This window comes from Dendrobates tinctorius, unplaced genomic scaffold, assembly GCF_039654945.1.
Source record: "Dendrobates tinctorius isolate UK_male_01 unplaced genomic scaffold, ASM3965494v1 ptg000143l, whole genome shotgun sequence".
In the NCBI taxonomy this organism is placed as follows: Eukaryota; Metazoa; Chordata; class Amphibia; order Anura; family Dendrobatidae; genus Dendrobates; species Dendrobates tinctorius.
In genome coordinates this window covers 39,170,559-39,191,885 of record NW_027361810.1, presented here as the reverse complement: position 1 = coordinate 39,191,885, position 21,327 = coordinate 39,170,559, and the positions used below count along the sequence as shown (strand labels likewise).

The following is a 21,327-nucleotide window of genomic DNA, read 5'->3' as shown; positions in this document are numbered from 1 at the left end:
ATGGTTTCCCTGCCAAACTTTTCACAACGCATGGACACTAGCTCCACAAGCGAGTCTTCCTTTCAAAGTGCATCCTTGTGCTATTTCTCCTACATGATGCAAAGCAAAATGGGATTCATCAGACCAGGCCACCATTTTCCATTGCTCCAATGAGCCTTGCATGCCCATGATCTAGTCATCGGCTCACTGGGTGTCCTTCCATGGACCACTTTTGATAGGAACTAACCACTTTAAACCAGGAACATCTCATAATCCTGGCAGGCATTTAACAGAAGCATTAACCCAATTGTCTATCCATCACATTTGTCCCTTATCAACGTTACTCACAGTTTGGAGTCCAGCACAGCTTCTTGACTCAGTAATAATGGGGATGTTAGAAATCAAGGCTGGCTCAACTCTATATAAGGACCCCATAGAATCCGCATAATCTTACTTTTATTACATATAGTCCTTTGACTATAGATTAAATTCTCCTCCATTAAAGGGGATGTCCACAGATGTAAACTGATGGCAAATACTTGAAATACTGTAGGTCACCAGTATTGAAATAATGAAGACCCAACACCTGGTACTTCAGATGATCGGATGTTATTAGCTCCAGCGCTAACGAGATCACTGAGTGCAGATATACAGTTCAATTCAATGTGTAGCGACCGCTGCAGAGAACTACAGACCAGCTCACTTTCTCTTCATTAGTTGCTGTTCTGCAGCACCTGGCAGTGGTCGCTAAACATTGTACAAAGCTGTGCTGTACAGCTACATTCAATTTTTAGATTTGGCCACATCTGGGGTTAAGAAAAGCCGACTGGCATAAGTGCCGGGTGTCAGACCTTCACCATTTGGAAACGGACGATATATCCTAAGGCTTGGTGGTCAAGATCACATGCCCAGACAACCCCTTTAAGTGAGAAGTGAAGGAAATATAAGACGCAAACAGCACAGCACTAAACTCAGCTCTGCTACATCTGTAAATACGCTGACGTTTGATTAATTAGACTCATCTTCCAATGTGATAATAGCTTTGCTGTAAAAAAAAGTGACATTCTCGTCTATGACGGCAGTCCACATAATTTATTTGAGAGCGCTAAATTGGATAATGATGCTATTCCTCTGCTATGAAGACTGAATGTAGACGTTGATGCCTTTTAGAAAACATTCTTACACCCGTCTTATAACTCCGCTATTTCAGCAGTGCGTGCTTTATAAACCACTAACTCTACATTATGCTAATTAGAATGCATACAACTTTACAAATTGCTTTCTGGTAATTATATACTTCTTTGTGCCAAGTCCTTATATATAGCTCCTTCTTGCTGCCTCCTGCTTTGCTCGTTTATTTGAGGTCACCAACGATTAAACATTCAATGCTCCCATATATTTCATTTTTACAGCTTCGTTTTGCTTATTGCTGGGACATTTCCTACAATTCCTGTAAACATCCTCAATTGTTGGCAGCTTTCCATAAGAATGCTCTGGCATATTTGGGAAAAGGTCACTCCACCGAATATTTTTGATACAGTGACTGATGAGCGGTATAGTTACTGATGTCACCGCTGTTCAGAGCTGCCGGGTCTTGCAGAGTGCTGTCGACAACTCTGATGAGTGGTGATGTCAGTATCCGGCGCCTGTGAATACCAGTATCTATCGTTCCTGCTATTCACAGTCGCTGGCACCGGATTCGGGGAATGTTGGACTATGTCGGATCTGCATGTGAAGATTTTTTTAAATAAATTGTTGAAAAAGGGAGAGTGTATTGTTTTTTTCCTCTCTTTTTATGTCTTTCAGGAATCCATTTGTGGACCAAGTTGGATTCGGTGGACTATGGCGGATTCAAAGGACTACGGCGGACCTGCATGGCTTTGTTCTTTTTTTTAATAAAATGGTGAACCAGGGAATGTGTGGGGTAATGTTTATTCAAATAAACTATTTATTTTTTCGAGTGTATTTTTATTTTTTTATTACTGGGTTATGAGGTGTCTGATAGACTCCTCTCCATTACGACTCAATCAAAGAAGTGGAAGAATTGGCACTCGGTTATCTAGTGGGAAAATCAATATGTGGATGCAGGGGAGTGGGTAGAGTGGTGGATGATCGATGTTTCTCATCAAACAGATTCTTCAATGGGTCCAATAAATTCTTGGACCTGTTGAAGTGTCTGCCCTACTCGAAACAGCGATCATCCACCACTGTACCCACTCCTCTGCATCCATGTGTTGATTTTCTACATTAAAGAAGACTTTCCCACCAGATCACTGAGTGTCACTTCTTCCACTTCATTGACTGTGTCTTACAAGACGCTGTTCATTTAATGTGAAGCATCGGTGTCTGCGAAGCTCATAAACTGCTGGTTGTTGACAGCCATATAAGGTATGCAACACGTTGTTTGGTGCTGGTTCCCTCACTTTTCAATAATCTCTCCATTACTAACCACACGGCTTGATGCCAGCTTTGATTTTTTACAAATAGGTAATTTGCCCAGCTCTTCCCAATTGACCAGCTGTGGTGTCAATCGGGGTAAACGTAGTATAAATCACAGTTGACATCAACCCACCTTGATACACACCACAACAGGGTAATTGGCAAGAGCTGGGTAAAGTGTCAGAATTGGCACATCAAATGTGATGCACAACTTCTGGGGCAGCTGCGGACTGGTATTTTTAGGCTGGGAAGGGCCCAATATCCATGGACCTTCCCAGCCTGTAAATATCAACACACAGCTGTCTGCTTTACCTTTGCTGGTTATCAAAAGATAGAAGGGGCTCCACATCATTTTTTTATGTATTTATTAGTTAGGTTAAACAAAGCTAAACACTCTTTAGTGCCACATGAAAGGCACTAAAGGGTGCAAGTTTATAATATGTAGAGGGACGTGTCAAATTATTAAATTACAGGATATCTCTATCTATCTATCTAAGATTGCATTATTAGCTTGGAAACTAGCTTTAATTTACATAGAGTAATATTGTATGTAAAAGATGATATTAAAAACACATAGCATACGGGCTGAAAATCGGAGAGATTTTTTATACGATGTGACTCCAGCCTAAAGCTGTCTGCAGTATGGGTTTTATTTACATGAGGGTTACACACAAATTACATAGTAAAAAAAGCACCAAAAAACAACAACAACAAAAAAGTTTACTGTACATACAGTGGGGCAAAAAAGTATTTAGTCAGTCAGCAATAGTGCAAGTTCCATCACTTAAAAAGATGAGAGGCGTCTGTAATTTACATCATAGGTAGACCTCAACTATGGGAGACAAACTGAGAAAAAAAAATCCAGAAAATCACATTGTCTGTTTTTTTTTCATTTTATTTGCATATTATGGTGGAAAATAAGTATTTGGTCAGAAACAAGCAATCAAGATTTCTGGCTCTCACAGACCTGTAACTTCTTCTTTAAGAGTCTCCTCTTTCCTCCACTCATTACCTGTAGTAATGGCACCTGTTTAAACTTGTTATCAGTATAAAAAGACACCTGTGCACACCCTCAAACAGTCTGACTCCAAACTCCACTATGGTGAAGACCAAAGAGCTGTCAAAGGACACCAGAAACAAAATTGTAGCCCTGCACCAGGCTGGGAAGACTGAATCTGCAATAGCCAACCATCTTGGAGTGAAGAAATCAACTGTGGGAGCAATAATTAGAAAATGGAAGACATACAAGACCACTGATAATCTCCCTCGATCTGGTGCTCCACGCAAAATCCCACCCCGTGGGGTCAGAATGATCACAAGAACGGTGAGCAAAAATCCCAGAACCACGCGGGGGGACCTAGTGAATGAACTGCAGAGAGCTGGGACCAATGTAACAAGGCCTACCATAAGTAACACACTACGCCACCATGGACTCAGATCCTGCAGTGCCAGACGTGTCCCACTGCTTAAGCCTGTACATGTCCGGGCCCGTCTGAAGTTTGCTAGAGAGCATTTGGATGATCCAGAGGAGTTTTGGGAGAATGTCCTATGGTCTGATGAAACCAAACTGGAACTTTGGTAGAAACACAACTTGTCGTGTTTGGAGGAAAAAGAATACTGAGTTGCATCCATCAAACACCATACCTACTGTAAAGCATGGTGGTGGAAACATCATGCTTTGGGGCTGTTTCTCTGCAAAGGGGCCAGGATGACTGATCCGGGTACATGAAAGAATGAATGGGGCCATGTATCGTGAGATTTTGAGTGCAAACCTCCTTCCATCAGCAAGGGCATTGAAGATGAAACGTGGCTGGGTCTTTCAACATGACAATGATCCAAAGCACACCGCCAGGGCAACGAAGGAGTGGCTTCGTAAGAAGCATTTCAAGGTCCTGGAGTGGCCTAGCCAGTCTCCAGATCTCAACCCTATAGAAAACCTTTGGAGGGAGTTGAAAGTCCGTGTTGCCAAGCGAAAAGCCAAAAACATCACTGCTCTAGAGGAGATCTGCATGGAGGAATGGGCCAACATACCAACAACAGTGTGTGGCAACCTTGTGAAGACTTACAGAAAACGTTTGACCTCTGTCATTGCCAACAAAGGATATATCACAAAGTATTGAGATGAAATTTTGTTTCTGACCAAATACTTATTTTCCATGATAATATGCAAATAAAATGAAAAAAAAACAGACAATGTGATTTTCTGGATTTTTTTTTCTCAGTTTGTCTCCCATAGTTGAGGTCTACCTATGATGTAAATTACAGACGCCTCTCATCTTTTTAAGTGGTGGAACTTGCACTATTGCTGACTGACTAAATACTTTTTTGCCCCACTGTAACTGTTGTGAAAACGATAGCGTTGAGGTTGTTAGAAACAAGGTAATGCCTAATATGTGTGGTTTTCCTTTTGTTTTTTTTAGCCATAAGATGGATTTTTTTATTAGAAAAATTGAATTAATGCTTTTTTTATCTTTATGTTAAAGATATTATTTTATTTGTTCTCTGTGAGATGATTTGCATTCTTGTACATTACACTGCCATGTATTCAAATAGGAGTTCAAAAACAGTAGACCTGGGGGCTTTTGCAAAAAACAAAAACCCATCCGCACCCCTGCATCACAATGGAAGGGACTGACGATACGGAAACATATGTCTTACGGCATCTAAGATGTCAATGATTGCGACATCTAAGGGGTTAAACAACCGGCATAGAAGCTAAATCTCATCAACGTGGTGGCAGCCATAGCTATATTTCACATCTACTGAAGATGCGGACCCATCCCATGCCCACGTCAAAAGACCTCCCTACATGTATAGCAGCTAACCTTAGGTCCATCTGTCTGCGCTGCATGTATACATCACAGGGCAGGAACGGATTAGGAGAGTTTCTAGTTAAAATGTTAAAAATGTAATGCTTTTTACAGCAATAAACTGTACAGTAATGATGTTTTTTGGGCAGACGCACATTACGTTTATCATACTTTCTATTTCTTAACTCTTTGCTCACCGCTTCAAAATGTCAACCGCAGTTTATTCCGACTCACTAATTCAGCTTGGTCCCTGTTCTTAAAAACGACTTCATCATGTTGTACTTTGCCTCCGAACACCGGAACCGTGATTATGTCCCAGGCGCTCCCATCAATCACAACACGAATTTACTGTGACCTTTAGAAGCGATGTGAAAAAACCAACTGTTATAAGGTAGAGACACTCAGAAAGTCAAAGACCAGGAAAACTTTACTGCACCACCGAGATCTACAATGTATCCATAGGAAATACAAAAGATACAAATGTCTCAACCTTCACAAATAAAGATAGATAGATAGATAGACAGTACCTGAGCTGCCGGAATCATTATGTGCTCTTTTCATCTGTCATCTTCAATCCAGCAGATAAACTATATAAGTAAAAAAAAACAAACAAAACATTTAATATACAAAATCGCAAACTAGCTTTAAAAAAACAAATCAAACAGTTTCTCAACTTGCGATTAGAATATTTATTTTGTGCCATGCCCCATCCGTCAGGCCGTTCGCTGGACACAGGACTTTGTAATTACTTTAACATAAATAAAATCTGCAGCATTACCTTTATCTGTATCCTGGATTGTTCTGTGCTTACCATGATGACACAACGGTCCGGTCATTGACAACATGGCACACAGTGGTCGCTGATGCTCTTGTTATTAACCTCTACCACCTCGGCAGCGGTGCTTTCTAACCCTGGCTATTGCGCTCTCTATTCGGTGACTGTGACTATAGTCAGAGCCCTAACACATTAGTACAGTGGGCCAACCAACAGTAAGGAGTACAGGGTGAAAAAGTGACAGACAGCACAGGACCAAGGATGCATGCACTTAAATAGGGGTCAAACAAACAAACAATAAGCTAAAGTAAAAGGAAAAGGGTCATCAGACAATGACCTATCGTTTATTAATTGCATTTTTTTTTGCTAAAAGTATTTACTTTTTATTTGTGACTATGTTTCTCCCACCTCTAATCTGTCTTGAATGCTGCAGCCAGGATCATATTTCTCACCAATCGTTACACCGATGCCTCTACCTTGTGCCAGTCATTAAACTGGCTGCCCATCCACTCCAGAATCCAGTACAAACTTATTACCTTCACCCAAAAAGCACTCCATGGCTCAGCACCATCCTACATCTCCTCCCTTGTCTCAGTCTACCACCCTACCCGTGCCCTCCATTCTTCTGATGGCCTGAGGTTAGCATCCTCAGTAATCAGAACTTCCCACTCCCGTCTCCAAGACTATACACGTGCTGCACCAATTCTTTGGAATGCACTTCCCAGGTCAATACGATTAGTCCCCAATCCCTACAGTTTTAAGTGTGCCCTGAAAACGCATTTATTCAGACTGGCCTACCGCCTCAACACATTAACCTAATCTATCCCTGTGTGTCACAGTCAAAAGTTTTACCATAACCAGGTTCCCCGTATCAAGTTCCCACATGCTTTATGCATCCATTAGCCCTCTGTGTCTGTACTGTTAAACACTTAACATTATGGCTGGTCCAAACAATGAAGGCAACTGTTACCATCCACCTTTCGTGTCTCCCTTTTTTTCCTCATAGATTGTATGCTTGCAAGCAGGGCCCTCATTCCTCTTGGTATCTGTTATGATTAGGGATGCGCAAGTATACTCGTTAGGATTCGGTATTCGGCGAGTTATGCGGTACTTGCATCCTGACGAGTATTTCACTACTCGCCTCGCAATATTCAGCCCGCACAGTCCCCGCACAGCCCAGCACAGTCCCCGCAAAGCCCAGCACGGTCCCGCACAATCCCCAAACAGCCCAGCACAGTCCCGCACAGCCCAGCACAGTCCCCACACAGTACCTGCACAGCCCAGCACAGTCCCGCACCGCCCTGCACAGACCTGCACAGCACCTGCACAGCCCAGCACAGTCCCGCACAGCCCGGCACAGTCTTCGCACAGTACTCGCCCAGCCCAGCACACACACACACATTCCCCAGCTCCCACAATCCCTCTCTCCTGACCCTGTAGTGTGGCCTATATATTTAGAAGTTCCTAAGGGGAAGCACGCATGTGTGGGGTGCAGCACGCAAGCATCTCATAAGCAAAGCATCACAGAAGCTAAGCATCATGAAAACGGCAGTTATACATGGCAGTTAGTCAGGACAGGAGTCAGGTAACCCACACTTTGCTCTCCCCTTTAACCATGTGCTTTATTTTTATCCTCCTGTGCTCCCTTGCCATCCACATTCACCAACCCATTCCCCCTCCATCACGACTCATACACATCAGCCCCTCTATACTTCCCTCTCCCATGTACAGCTCCCATGCACTCCTCACCTTCCTGAGAAACCTCAGCCCATCTTGACCAAACACATCGCGGAAAAAACTACTTACAATTCCAACAACTATTTGCTCTTTATCTTCCTACTCCTACTGATTTCAGGGGACATCTCCCCCAACCCTGGCCCACCATCCCCCAACCCCTACCTTACCTCATATCGCAACCATAATAATCTTATTAATATTACTTGCACTCCCTCATCTCTATCTTTTAATTGTGCCCTCTGGAATCCACGGTCTGCTTGTAACAAGCTTCCTTTCCTACACAACTACTTTCTGAACAACTCTCTTAATCTGTTGGCCCTCACTGAAACCTGGATTCAGGATTCTGACACTGCCTCTCCTGCTGCCATTTCCTATGGTGGCTTACAATTCTCCCACTCCCCGAGACCCACAAACAGACATGGTGGTGGAGTCGGCATACTCCTGTCCCCACAATGCACTTTCCAGGTCATCCCACCAGTTCCATCACTCTTATTCCCTTCTTTTGAGGTCCACACCATCAGGCTCTTTCGTCCCCTCTCCCTCAGAGTAGCGGTCATATATCGGACCCCAGGCTCACCCACCCACTTCCTTGACCACTTTTCAGCCTCCTATCCTCTGGAATGCTCTACCCCAAGAAAATAGGACTAACCACAATTTGCATAGTTTTAGGCGCTCCCTCAAAACACACTTGTTCAGAGCGGCCTATCACGTTCACTAATCAAAGTCATTCTATGTGTAAGTGTGCGTGTGTAGCCCATTCACTATATCAATCCATCCTTCACTCCCTCAAGATGGCTGGACCTTCATTGTAAATATACAATTGTAAATACACACCTGTACTCTGTATCTCCCTCACCTCATTGTAGATTGTAAGCTCTCAGGAGCAGGGTCGTCTTATTTCGTCTTATTGTGCTTTATTTATTGTATTGTTAACGTGTTACTTATGACTTGTGTTTTGAAACTGTTAAACTGTAAAGCGCTGCGGAATATGTTGGCGCTATATAAATAAAGATTATTATTATTACTCGCATTTCCCATAGACTTACATTGGACTCGCTACTCGTACCCGAGTATTAGGAGGTACTCGTAACGAGTACAGCGAGTCCGAATATTTCACTACTCGCTCATCCCTAGTTATGATCTATGTGGTTATTGTTATGCTGTAATGTCTATTGTCTGTACAAGTCCACTCTGAAATGTAAAGTGCTGCGGAATATGTCGGCGCTATAGAAATAAAATTATTATTATTATTTTTTTATTTTTTCATATCGCGATTTTCATTAAAACAAAAAACTAGAAATCTTGCAGTTTTCACACTGCCACTGGGGCTTTTTTAAAATCATACGTCCTATTGTTTCAGGAAACAACACATGTACATTAGCCACAATTAACACACTTTGACCCTATCTTCTGTATTACAGTCTGCATGTGCAAAAATCATTGTGAACAATGGGGAATCAGGATTAGCTGTGATATCGCCTATTGTGATTACCAAATCTTTAGTTATTAGCTGTGTATAGAGGTGTGAAATCCTGCCTCTGATGATAATGAAACTGCTGTAAAAGCTTCCTGAAAGGACAGAAGTAGGAATCAAAAAAGCCCTAGTTGCCAGTGTGAAAATTACATGATTAATATATATATATTTTAAAATAAATTCTATAGTTTTGAAATACTTGTCACACCAATACCTGATTTAAACAAAAAGTCATTTGCTGATCATTTCCTTATAAGGGCTGATATCACCATTTAGATTAAAAGGGGTCCACAAGCCTCAAAATTCCAAGGAGCTGGAGATGTACTCTTTTGATGTCCTACATATAAAAGAGCAAACATGCTATCTGTTGGCTGATGTCGCCCCAGACTGTAGATCCCCCATCTTTATGACATCAATATACTATTATCCGGCATATCAAAAGTGGTTGTCATTGAAAGTTTCTCCTTAAACCCCAGTCCAGAGCTTCTCATCTTGGCAAATCAGATCTCATACTTTGCACTGATGAGGGGCAACAACCCGAAACACCGTGTCTGCAAATTAAGATTCTGGTTTGGCTTTTGTCCTAAGTCATATTGCAGATCATGATTAAGACCCACAGGTCAAAACGCGTTGATCCTTAGCGGCATTGAGCCAGTGTGTGTATTGTGCTGGACATAAACTAAATGGAATTTTAACCATTGTTTGCATTAAAACTTAAATTTTATCTTTAGATTATTCGCTGGACGTTCCTCTTCATTACTGGATCCTCTGTGGTTGCTTCACCCTTGTCTGTGCGGAGTACTATGAAGCAAGCTGGACATCTAGATGGACTAAAAGTGGTGAGCTGACTTCTTGTATTTTTTCACAAGTCATATTGCAAGACTCATAAGGGTATGTGCACACAGTGCGGATTCTGCTGTGGATCCGCAGCGTTTCTGCAGCTGCGCGTCCACAGCAGATTTAGGTGCGTTGTACAGTACCATTGTTTTCAATGGTAAACTGGAAAACGCAGTGCACATGCTGCGGATTTTTCCGTGATGTTTTGCTGCGGTTTACAATCCGCAGCATGTCAATTCTTTAGTGCAGAAAGGCTGCAGTTTCACACCTTATGCATTATGAGGTGTAAAACCGCAGGGCAAATCCTGCGGATTTATCTGCGGTTTTTACTACAAAATCCGCAGAGCCAAAAAACTCCATGTGCACATAGCCTTAAAGAGTCGATATTCACTTGTAAGATCACTGGTTCCAATAGGTGGCGCTACAGTTCTAGCCCTCTTCTTCTCTGAAGAGACAATTAACATAAATAAAGAAATTTTATAAGATGAATAATTTCAGCTACATTGATTAATATACAGGTGCCTCTCACAAAATTAGAATATCATCAAAAAGTTAATTTATTTCAGTTCATCAATTCAAAAAGTGAAACTCATATATTATATAGAGTCATTACAAACAGAGTGATCTATTTCAAGTGTTTATTTCTGTTAATGTTGATGATTATGGCTTACAGCCAATGAAAACCCAAAAGTCATTATCTCAGTAAATTAGAATAATTAACAAAAAACACCTGTGAAGGCTTCCTAAGAGTTTAAAAAGGTCCCTTAGTCTGTTTCAGTAGCTCCACAATCATGGGGAAGACTGCTGACTTGACAGATGTCCAGACGGCATTCATTGACACACTCCAAAAGGAGGGGAAGCCACAAAAGGTCATTGCTAAAGAAGCCGGCTGCTCACAGAGTGCTGTATCCAAGCATATTAATGGAAAGTTGAGTGGAAGAAAAAAGTGTGGTAGAAAAAGGTGCACAAGCAACTGGGATAACCGCAGCCTTGAAAGGAGTGTTAAGAAAAGGCCATTCAAAAATTTGGGGGAGTCGACTGCTGCTGGAGTCATTGCTTCAAGAGCCACCACACATAAACTTATCCAGGACCTGGGCTACGAGTGTCGCATTCCTTGTGTAAAGCCACTTGTAACCAACAGACAACGCCAGAAGGATCTTAACTGGGTCAAGAAGAACAAGAACTGGACTGTTGTCAGTGGTCCAAGGTGTTGTTTACAGATGAAAGTAAATTTTGCATTTCATTTGGAAATCAAGGTCCCAGAGTCTGGAGGAAGAGTGGAGAGGCCACAATCCAAGCTGCTGGAGGTCTAGTGTGAAGTTTCCACAATCAGTGATGGTTTGGGGAGCCATGGCATCTGCTGGTGTAGGTCCACTCTGTTTTATCAAGACCAAAGTCAGCGCAGCCGTCTACCAGGAAATTTTAGAGCACTTCATGCTTCCCTCTGCCGACAAGCTTTTTGGAGATGGAAATTTCATTCTCCAGCAGGGCTTAGCACCTGTCCACACTGCCAAAAGTACCAATACCTGGTTTACAAAAAACAGTATCACTATGCTTGATTGGCCAGCAAACTCACCTGACCTTAATCCCATATAGAATCTATGGAGCATTGTCAAGAGGAAGATGAGAGACACCAGACCCAACAATGCTGACGAGCTGAAGGCTGCTATCAAAGCAACCTGGGCTTCCATAACCTCAGCAGTGCCACAGGCTGATCGCCTCCATGCCACGCCGCACTGATGCATTAATTGATGCAAAAGGAGCCCCTGACCAAGTAATGAGTGCATTTACTGAACATACATTTCAAATTACTCCAACATATTTTTAATTTGTTCTTTATTTGTGATTAGTGTCCTTCTCGCTGCACAACAGAACTTTTGCAGATAAAGAAAGTTAAAAATTGAGTTCGAACATTTTTTTGTTCTGACATTTTCCCCATATTTTTTTAATAAGGTAAATGGGATTATTGAAATCATCATGGCTTCTACTATAATTTTCACCAGAAATGTGTATTAATTCTAGAGCAAAATATGCCCAGTCAATTTCTGGCATAGATTTGAATTTTTGATGAATGGATGGCCAGAGATACACCAAATTTATTAACAGAGTAACATGGAAAAATCTGCAATCTCTTCATCATTTTGCTAAACACATGTAAGCGTTCTGAATGTAAAAAGTACACGATAAATAATTCAATGCCATCCTTTACTGGTATAAGCCCATGTCAGCAGAAAAGTTAGTCTGGAAAAAAAAAATAGTGCCTGTTTACCGTTCCATGCACAATTGACATTCATAATGAAAAAGGGACATCTGCTTGAAGCTCCTCACTACAGGAGACCGTCCTCTAGACAAGCGATTGGATAGATGATCCATGAAATAGCTTCTCACTCTCAACGTGTTCTATGGCCTAAAAGAACGCACGGCTTATTTCATGGCCAAATTTAGAAAAGGGGCATTTGGCTTGGGACCCTCAGTACACTGAGCCCACTATTAGCAATGGCATTGGATAGATGATGCATGAAATAGGTTTCGTTCTAGCTCAACCCCTAGTGTTCTGCTTAGCATGCTTAGGTCAACCTACATTAGTTCCTGCGCTAAAGTTATTTTAAAATATACTTGGAAGGCCCTAAATTAAATGTCTAGTGTTATATACATCAAAGTCAGAAATCTTAGCCTACTGCATGTTGTGCCCAAAACCTTCAAGTATAGTTTTATCTTTAACACACCATTAGTTACATATACTGTACAAGACAGCGCAGTTGTTGTTTTTTTTTTGCAGTGGTTTTTATATACTGTACCTGTTTACTGTTATTGCATTATTGTCCTACTTTGTACTTGATATTGGAAATAGGAGGGAAATTCCTGAGACATATGTCTTAATAAAAGTTGTTGTCCGATCAAATTATAGGATCTTCTACTACTGGGATTCAAAACAAATTGCTGTAAAGATGTTTTCACATTGCTCTTTGTCCCATGTTCAGTGGTCCCATCGGGGCTTACGTTTGAAGCCCCCCTCAAAACGTGATTTGGGCGTATGCACCAATAGGGGCATTGACTACAATGGTGCCGACAGAGTTAACGTGTGCTCTGATGTGCTCTGATAATTTTTGGACTTGTACACCTACTGCAGGAGGACAGCCAGACAAAGTCTACTACAGCTGAGTGTACACCTCCAGTAGGATGCACATTAGAGCACACATTGACTCTATCGGCACCATTATAGTCAATGGCCCTGTTAACGCAAACTCCCAAATTACGTTTTGCAGGAGCATTCGGATGTAAACCCCGACAAGACCACTGAGGGTGGAACAAAGCACAATGTAAAAGGGCCTTAACCTGTTGTGGAATATAGAAGGATGCTGGATCCAAAGTATGCCTTAACCTAATTACTATTCGAAGAGGACTTTACTACTAGAAATGAGCTGATCAGGCAAAATTCAAATCTAACTGTTTGCATTAATTTTTCCAAAAAAATTAGAATTTACAAAGAAGTTGTTCTCTATGAATTGAATTTCCCTTATTATGCTCTGGAGTTTCTCTAGACTCCAGTTCAAAATAAATGTAAAGGTGTAAAAAACAGAAAAAAAATCCTTATACTCAATATTCTGCTCTCTACTCTGGACCCTCTGCTCCTCACCATCACCCATCAGGTCATCGCAAGAGGTGAGTGGCAGGGTGAACAGAAGTATTTTTTAATTTTTTTACATTTTTATGGCCGGTTATGGCTCAGCAAAACGGAGGCCGTGCAAAACCAATAGCAATAAAATCCACATTTTGGTGAATGCTGATTTTCAAAATATTCCATTAAAATTAAATTCCACTCGAATAGATTTGCTTATGCATATTTACTACCATTGTGTCCACCCTTACATTTCTGCATGTTTTGTTAAGGATTCCTTAATAGAGAAGAGCCAGCACTAAAATGTTCGGATGCTCGTTACTCGAACCAAGCAATTTCTAATGCTCGGGTGCTCATTTTGAGTAACGAATACAATGGGAGTCAATGGGAAATTCAAGCATTTTTCCGGCAGACCTTTCAAGAAGGACTAGTGGGGTAGAGAAAATGTTGAAATGGATGGCAAAATGCTGAATGGAGGGAGAACAGCATGGGGAAGACCCCTGGAAGCATCTCTGACTCCTCGATCGCTGCTGAGAACAATGTGGTCACAATTTTACTCCACTTTAAGGACTGACAATAAAACATTCAAAATCTAAGAGAAATTGGAGTTTAATTCCCAAAGACTGGATAGTACATCATCATAGATCAGCGGTGCTCACGGGGGGAACGCCGTTGATTGCGGTCAGGTGTCAGCTCATCATCACAGCTGACACCTGGCACTATGGGGGGGCACTATGTGCCAGGAGTGGTCATGGACCGCTCCCGGCGCATTAACCCCTGGCACACTGCGATCAAACATGATCGCAGTGTTCCGGGGGCATAGGGAAGCATCACGCAGGGAGGGGGTTCCCTGCATGCTTCACTGAGACCCTTGGAGCAACACGATGTGCTCCTCCCTGTAGGCCCCTGGATCCAAGATGGCCGTGGTGGCCTTCGGGGTCCTGCAGGGAGGCGGCTTTCTCAGTGCCTGCTGAGAGCAGGTGCTGAGAAAGCCTCCTGCACTGCCTGTCAGATTGCTGATCTGATACAGTGCACTGAAAAGTGTTAGATCAGCGATCTGACACTATGTAGTAATGTCCCGCCCCCCCGGACAATATAATCAAGTAAAAAAAAAAACACGTGTAAAAATAATTAAAAAAATCCTAAATAAATAAAAAAAACAATAAAAGTATACATATTTAGTCTCCCCACGTCCGTAATGACCCACCCTATAAAACTGTCTCACTAGTTAACCCCTTTAGTTAACCCCTTAAAAAACAAAACAAGGCAAACAACAATACTTTATCATCATACCGCTGAACAAAAAGTGCAATAACACGTGATCAAAAGGACGGATATAAACATGTTACTGCTGAAAACGTCATCTTATCCTGCAAAAAAAGAGCTGCCATACAGCGTCATCAGAAAAAAAATTAAAAAATGTTACAGCTCGCAGAATAAAGCGATGCAAAAATAATTATTTTTTATATAAAATTGTTTTTATTGTATAAAAGCGCCAAAACATAAAAAAATATAAATGAGGTATCGCTGTAATCATACTGACCCAAAGAATAAAACCGCTTTATCAATTTTACCACAGGCGGAACGGTGTAAACGCACCCCCCAAAAGAAATTCATGAATTGCTGCTTTTTTGTTCATTCTGCATCCCAAAAATCGGAATAAAAAGCGATCAAAAAATGTCATGTGCCCGAAAATGGTACAAATTGAAAGGTCAACTCATCCCGCAAAAAATAAAACTTTACATGACTCTGTGGGTCAAAATATGGAAAAATTATAGCTTTCAAAATGTAGTGATGCAAAATCTATTTTTTGCAATAAAAAGCGCCTTTTAGCGTGTGACAGCTGCCAAACATAAAAACACGCCATAAATAGTAAATCAAAGCCACCTTTATCACCCCCTTAGTTAGGGAAAAATAATAAAATTTAAAAAATACATTTATTTCCATTTTCCCATTGGGGTTAGGGCTAGGGTTAAGGGTAGGGTTAGGGCTAGGATTAGGTCTAGGGTTAGGGCTAGGGTTAGAATTGGGGGGTTTCCACTGTTTAGGCACATCAGGGGTTGTCCAAACACGACATGGCGTCTGATCTCAATTCCAGCCAATTCTGCGTTGAAAGAGTCAAACGGTGCTTCTTCCCTTCCAAACTCTGCCATGCGCCCAAACAGTGGTTCACCCCCACATATGGGGTATCAGCCTACTCAGGACAAGTTGCACAACAACTTTTGGGGTCCAATTTCTCCTGTTACCCTTGGGAAAATAAAATATTGGGGGCAAAAAAATTGTGAAAAAAAATGATTTTTTTATTTTTATGGCTCTACGTTATAAACTTCTGTGAAGCACTTGGGGATTCAAAGTGCTCACCACACATCTACATAAGTTCCATGGGGGGTCTAGTTTCCAAATTGGGGTCACATAATGGGGAGTTTCCACTGTTCAGGCACATCAGGGGCTCTCCAAAAGCGACATGGTGTCCGCTCTCAATTCCAGACAATTTTGCGTTGAAAAAGTCAAATGGCGCTCCTTTCATTCCAAGCTCTGCCATGCGCCCAAACAGTGGTTTAGCCCTACATATGGGGTATCAGTGTACTCAGGACAAATTGAACAATAACTTTTGGGGTCCTTCTTTGAAGCTCTTGGGGGTTCAAAGTTCTCACCACATCTATAATTATAAATGCGCTAAGCAGCTTCCGGGTTGTTACAACTTCCGTCCAGTTGTAACTGGTGACGTCACAGCACACCTCTTGCCATGTTAACCCTCAACACACCACTCCTCCTCAACACACACCTCCTCAACACACACTCCTCTCACCTTTCACCATCTCCACTCACGTCCACTCACTCTTTCACGTCACATACGACCCTTTCCCTCACTTCGTCTCTCATACTCACGCCGTCATCGACACTGCTCCACGATCCCCGACATCTTCTTCAGCCGGCACCATCCTGGATCCAGACGTTGTCCACGCAGGCGACATGTTCTTGCAGTGACGCCATCTTGAGTATCGCGGGATTTCACGATACTCAAGGTGGCATCGCCGCAAGAACATGTTGCTGGCATGGACGACGTTGGGATCCAAAATGGCGTCGGTGAAAGATTTCGCCGATGCCATTTTGGATCCCGACATTGTCCGCGCCGGGCCTTAATCTAGTGTCTAAATAAGTTCCTTGGGGGTCTAGTTTCCAAAATGGTGTCATTTGTGGGGGGTTTCCACTGTTTAGGGACATCAGGGGCTCTCCAAACGCGACATGGCATCCAGCCAATTCTGAGTTGAAAAAGTCAAATGGCGCTCCTTCCGTTCCGAGCTCTGCCATGCGCCAAAACAGTGGTCCACCTCCCACATATCAGGTATCAGCATACTCAGGATAAATTGCCCAATAACTTCTATGGTCCAATTTCTTCTGTTACCCTTGGTCCAATAAAACAAATTGGACCTGAACTAATTTTTTTGTGAATAAAAGTTAAATGTTCATTTTTTTAAACATTCAAAAAATTCCTGTGAAGCACCTGAAGGGTTAATAAACTTATTGAATGAAGTTTTGAGCATCTTTAAGAGTGCAGTTGTTAGAATGGTGTCACTTTTGGGTATTTTCTATCATATAGACCCCTCAAAGTGACTTTAAATGTGATATGGTCCCTAAAAAAAATGGTGTAAAAATGAGAAATCGCTGGTCAACTTTTAACCCTTTTAACTTCCTAACAAAAAAATTTTGGTTCCAAAATTGTGCTGATGTACATTAAATTAAACGTGGGAAATGTTACTTATTAAGTTTTTTGTGTACCGTATCTCTGTGATTTAAGGGCATAAAAATTCAAAGTTGGAAAATTGCGAAATTTTCAAATTTTTCGGCAAATTTCCATTTTTTTCACAAATAAATGCAAGTTATATGAATGAAATTTTACCACTAACATGAATTACAATATGTTATGAGAAAAACAATGTCTAAATCACCAGGATCCATGGAAGCGTTCCAGAGTTGTGACCTCATAAAGGGACAGTGGTCAGAATTGTAAAAATTAGCATGGTCATTAACGTACAAACCACCCTTGGGGGTTAAGGGGTTAAAAGCACTTTATGTGCTGCTGCCATCTGGTGGTGTGGAAAACTTGGTTCTAATCTAGGCTTTGTTCATTGCTATCAGTGTGAACCTGTCAGTATTTTCTGCTGACAGGCGAAAGCGCCTATCTGTTATGACTCCTCCGCCGCACTGGCATTAAAAACCCGCTCATACAAGATACTAGCAGATGGGCAAGCACAACCAAGGCATAGAGAGACAGCTCATGACGTGTCACAAAGCTTGTGACCCAATATCTGAGGGTTGCAGAGGAATTAGGGATTATGCTGGTTTTGTTGGCCGGGTATTGCTTGACCATTTTTAAAAACGTTTCCCTCCTTGTTAAAAATTCTCGTTCATCAGAGCATGTACGCTGGGAGGGTATCATGAAATTGTCCCAGGACTTTTACAGTGTGCCCCTGCCTATGCTGTACCTGGTGTGTGTCTCCCTCGCCTCTCCTCCTTAGTTGGAGAAGGAAGCTTTCCCTCTGAAGTTGGCATTGTCTGAAGGGAATTTTTTTCACATTTTACACAACGGTCTTCTGGTATAGCACCATATCAGAAGACCTCCCTGCCTCAGTAAGAAGAAATGCAAAGTTCTGCTTGTAGCATCGGTCTAGCAGGGTGAACAACCAGTAGTCTTATTTGGACAAGATGAATGAAACGCGAGGGTTATCGGAAAGTCAGCTATATGTGCCAATGTCCGTACAGCAATGGTGGTTCCTGTCTCCACCATGATGACTACTCTCCATCTCCTCCTCAGTCTCTTCCTACTCATTCCCCTCCTCAGCCCATCCATGTAGGAGAGATGGGACGAAGCTTGTACGGGTACTAGCCTCTTTTACGCTATCAGCCAGCTCCTGTTCCTCCTCTTCTTCCTCAGCCTCCACCTCCACATTGCTGCCCAATCTGCGCTGAGCAGATGAGAGGCTTGGCTGGGGAGTATCTCCCTGTCTCATGTCTTCCTCTGTCTCCAGCAGGTCCGCATGCAAAGCTTTCTGATCTTTCTGACACTCAGTACCCCTATGATGTTACGCGCCAACTCCAGCATTGTTGGCCATCTTCTTTCTGCCGGGTATTCAGGGACGCTACCGGCCGGAGCGCCCCTGGCTCTATACGTGTATTCTTTGATCTGCACCACACCAGATGCCCCATTGCCACGTTGGACTGTACCCACAAGTCAGCTGTTCTTAGAGGCTGCACAGCACCACACCTGATCAGTGCAACTGCAGGGAAGGTCACCTGCCTCATATTAAATATTGAATATTTCACTTGCTGTTTAGTTTTTTCATCACTCGCATGTTATCCCTTTGCAAGCTCAAAGACTTATAATTTAATCATCGGTCAAATTTAATTATCGGTTAACTCTAAATTCCAGCTTGGACAGGTATACTTCATACATAACCACCAACAAATATTTATTGAGTTTCTATGTTGCATATTAACTGTAACCTTCTTTGCATTGGTGGTTAACGCAGAGCACCCAAAGCATACCCTCAAATTAGCTATCTTTTCTTGCTAGTCAATATCTATTAAAGCATACTAGCAAAACAAACAACTTGATTACTTTTACATTTCTAGAGCAAGCTGAAGATACTTGATTAGCATATGAGCATGCTCGGATAACACCTTATCAGAACACATTCGATCATCACCAATTATTAACGCACACTATTTGCGCAGTCTGCACCTGTTCGTTATAGAATAGACCAATTAAATAAATGATAAGGGAGAAATCTGTATATATAGCTGCATTGTCTTTTTATATTCTAAGGGCTCGATCACACGAGCGTACACATAGGATGAGTGCTATGTTATGTTTTTTCGGATATCACTCGGTCCTTTTACTCTATGGGGCTGTGCAGATCAGCTCGGCTAGAAAAAAAAAAATCACAACACGCTGTTCGTGGTTCCGCAAATCTGATGACATGCACTCATTCAAGTCTATGGGTGCGTGAAAATCATCACACTGGACTCTGATGACATCCACAGACTCACACAATAGAGAAGATGGAGAAATTTTGATCTCCATCTTCTCACCTGTTCTACGATTCTCTCACGAGAGAGAATCTGATCACAATAAGATTGCACTCTGATGAAACTCAGATTAGAGTTTGATTGGAGTGTCATTACCATAATTGATTCGATCCTCTCGCATGAAAGAAATTATGCTTGTGTGAACGAGCCCAGAAAGCACAAAGATTTTCAAGTGGACCATATAGTGTTTAATCTTCACTGGAGGGTAATTTACACTTTTGCAGTTTCCCCTGCAGATTGCAGATGATAGTTGGTGATCTCAGTAGTAAGAAACCATATGATTGGGTTATTTGTGGAATAGCCTTTTAATTAAAATTAGTTCATAAATGGGGACTATTCCTTTAAAGAATTTAAAGACTTTAATTGTAAATATGCAATTATATTTAACACACAAGTAATTGAAAAAATATTGCAAAGAATACAATATTATTCTAATCCAGTATGAACTTCCATGCAAAAAGCGAAATAACAGAGCACCAAGATGACAGGTGTTCAGGACCGTATACCGTGACTGCGATAGCCCTCTTGTATTGGAAATTCCATATTTCTTGGAAAAACAATTCCATTTTGTGACAAGCTCGGCAAGTGTTGCTTACTCCCACGTGTTTTGAAAGAAAGAAGCCTCTGGTTTACAAAAGATCTATCCCTCTAAGGTTTTCTTAAAGGAAAGATTATGGAACAAAGGCCACTGCCAAGTTCAATAGAGTAATAACTCCCCAAATAAAATCACCGCAGATGATGGGTTCTTCAAGTGCATTTTTCCAGAAGGATTTATTGAAAGTAGTAATTCATAGCTTGATTGAGAATGGATTTAGGGATTAACTACACAGGGAGAAGTTTAGGGAATTTTGCAATAAAGCTCTTTACAAAAGTGGTTAAGGTGTATGGATAGATATTTAGAAAATAAATATTAGGTACTGGACCACACCCTTTAATAAGATGTTTTTCTTCTTTTACCAGGCATATTTTCTGTAGATTTAGTACAAATATTGGGGCTATTTTTTAGGGGTTTTGCATGTAGACATTCGCAAAAAAATGCCAAATTTTGGCACATTTCGGTGCATAATGTTGCATTGTGTTTTCAACTTGAAACATTTGTATTTTACAGTTCCAAAGACATGATGGCGGGTCTTAAGAGTAAGAAAACATGGCTTAGTTGGAAAATGTAAAATCCAGCAGATCCTTCTGCTATTTGGTTAACAGAATCGAGGTAGCGTTACTAGGTTCCTAACATCTGCTGCTTTGGGATGTAGTCACGGAAATGTCCATGTGTGCGATGTGATAATTCTGATATTTTTTTAATGTATTAAATAATCTACTTGGTGGCCCCTTGTGATTGGTGGACCTTGTCTTAAATAGAGTGACACCAGACCTACACAAAGGCTTAGGTGTAGCTAACCTCGGGTGTTATGAATGAGTCACCGAGGAGGAAAAAACAAAAAGCAAGCTAAGCCCAGAAAAACAGAGAGGTTGGTAACTAGCGGATTGCAGACCCCTGATCCTATCCACACAACTAACAGTAGCCGTGGAGCGTGCCTACGGTGGTCCTAGACTCCTCGTCATGGCC

At 41.7% G+C, this 21,327-nt stretch overlaps 1 protein-coding gene across 2 annotated transcripts in view; it reads right to left on the bottom strand.

The window, feature by feature from the left end:
• Positions 1–21,327, bottom strand: part of B3GALT1 (beta-1,3-galactosyltransferase 1) — a 402,849-nt gene that overhangs the window by 261,396 nt on the left and 120,126 nt on the right. For both annotated transcript variants that reach the window (XR_012220340.1, XM_073545794.1), the window contains exon 2: positions 5,756–5,815. The gene's annotated coding sequence lies outside the window, so the exon portion shown is untranslated. The remainder of the gene's footprint in view (positions 1–5,755; positions 5,816–21,327) is intronic.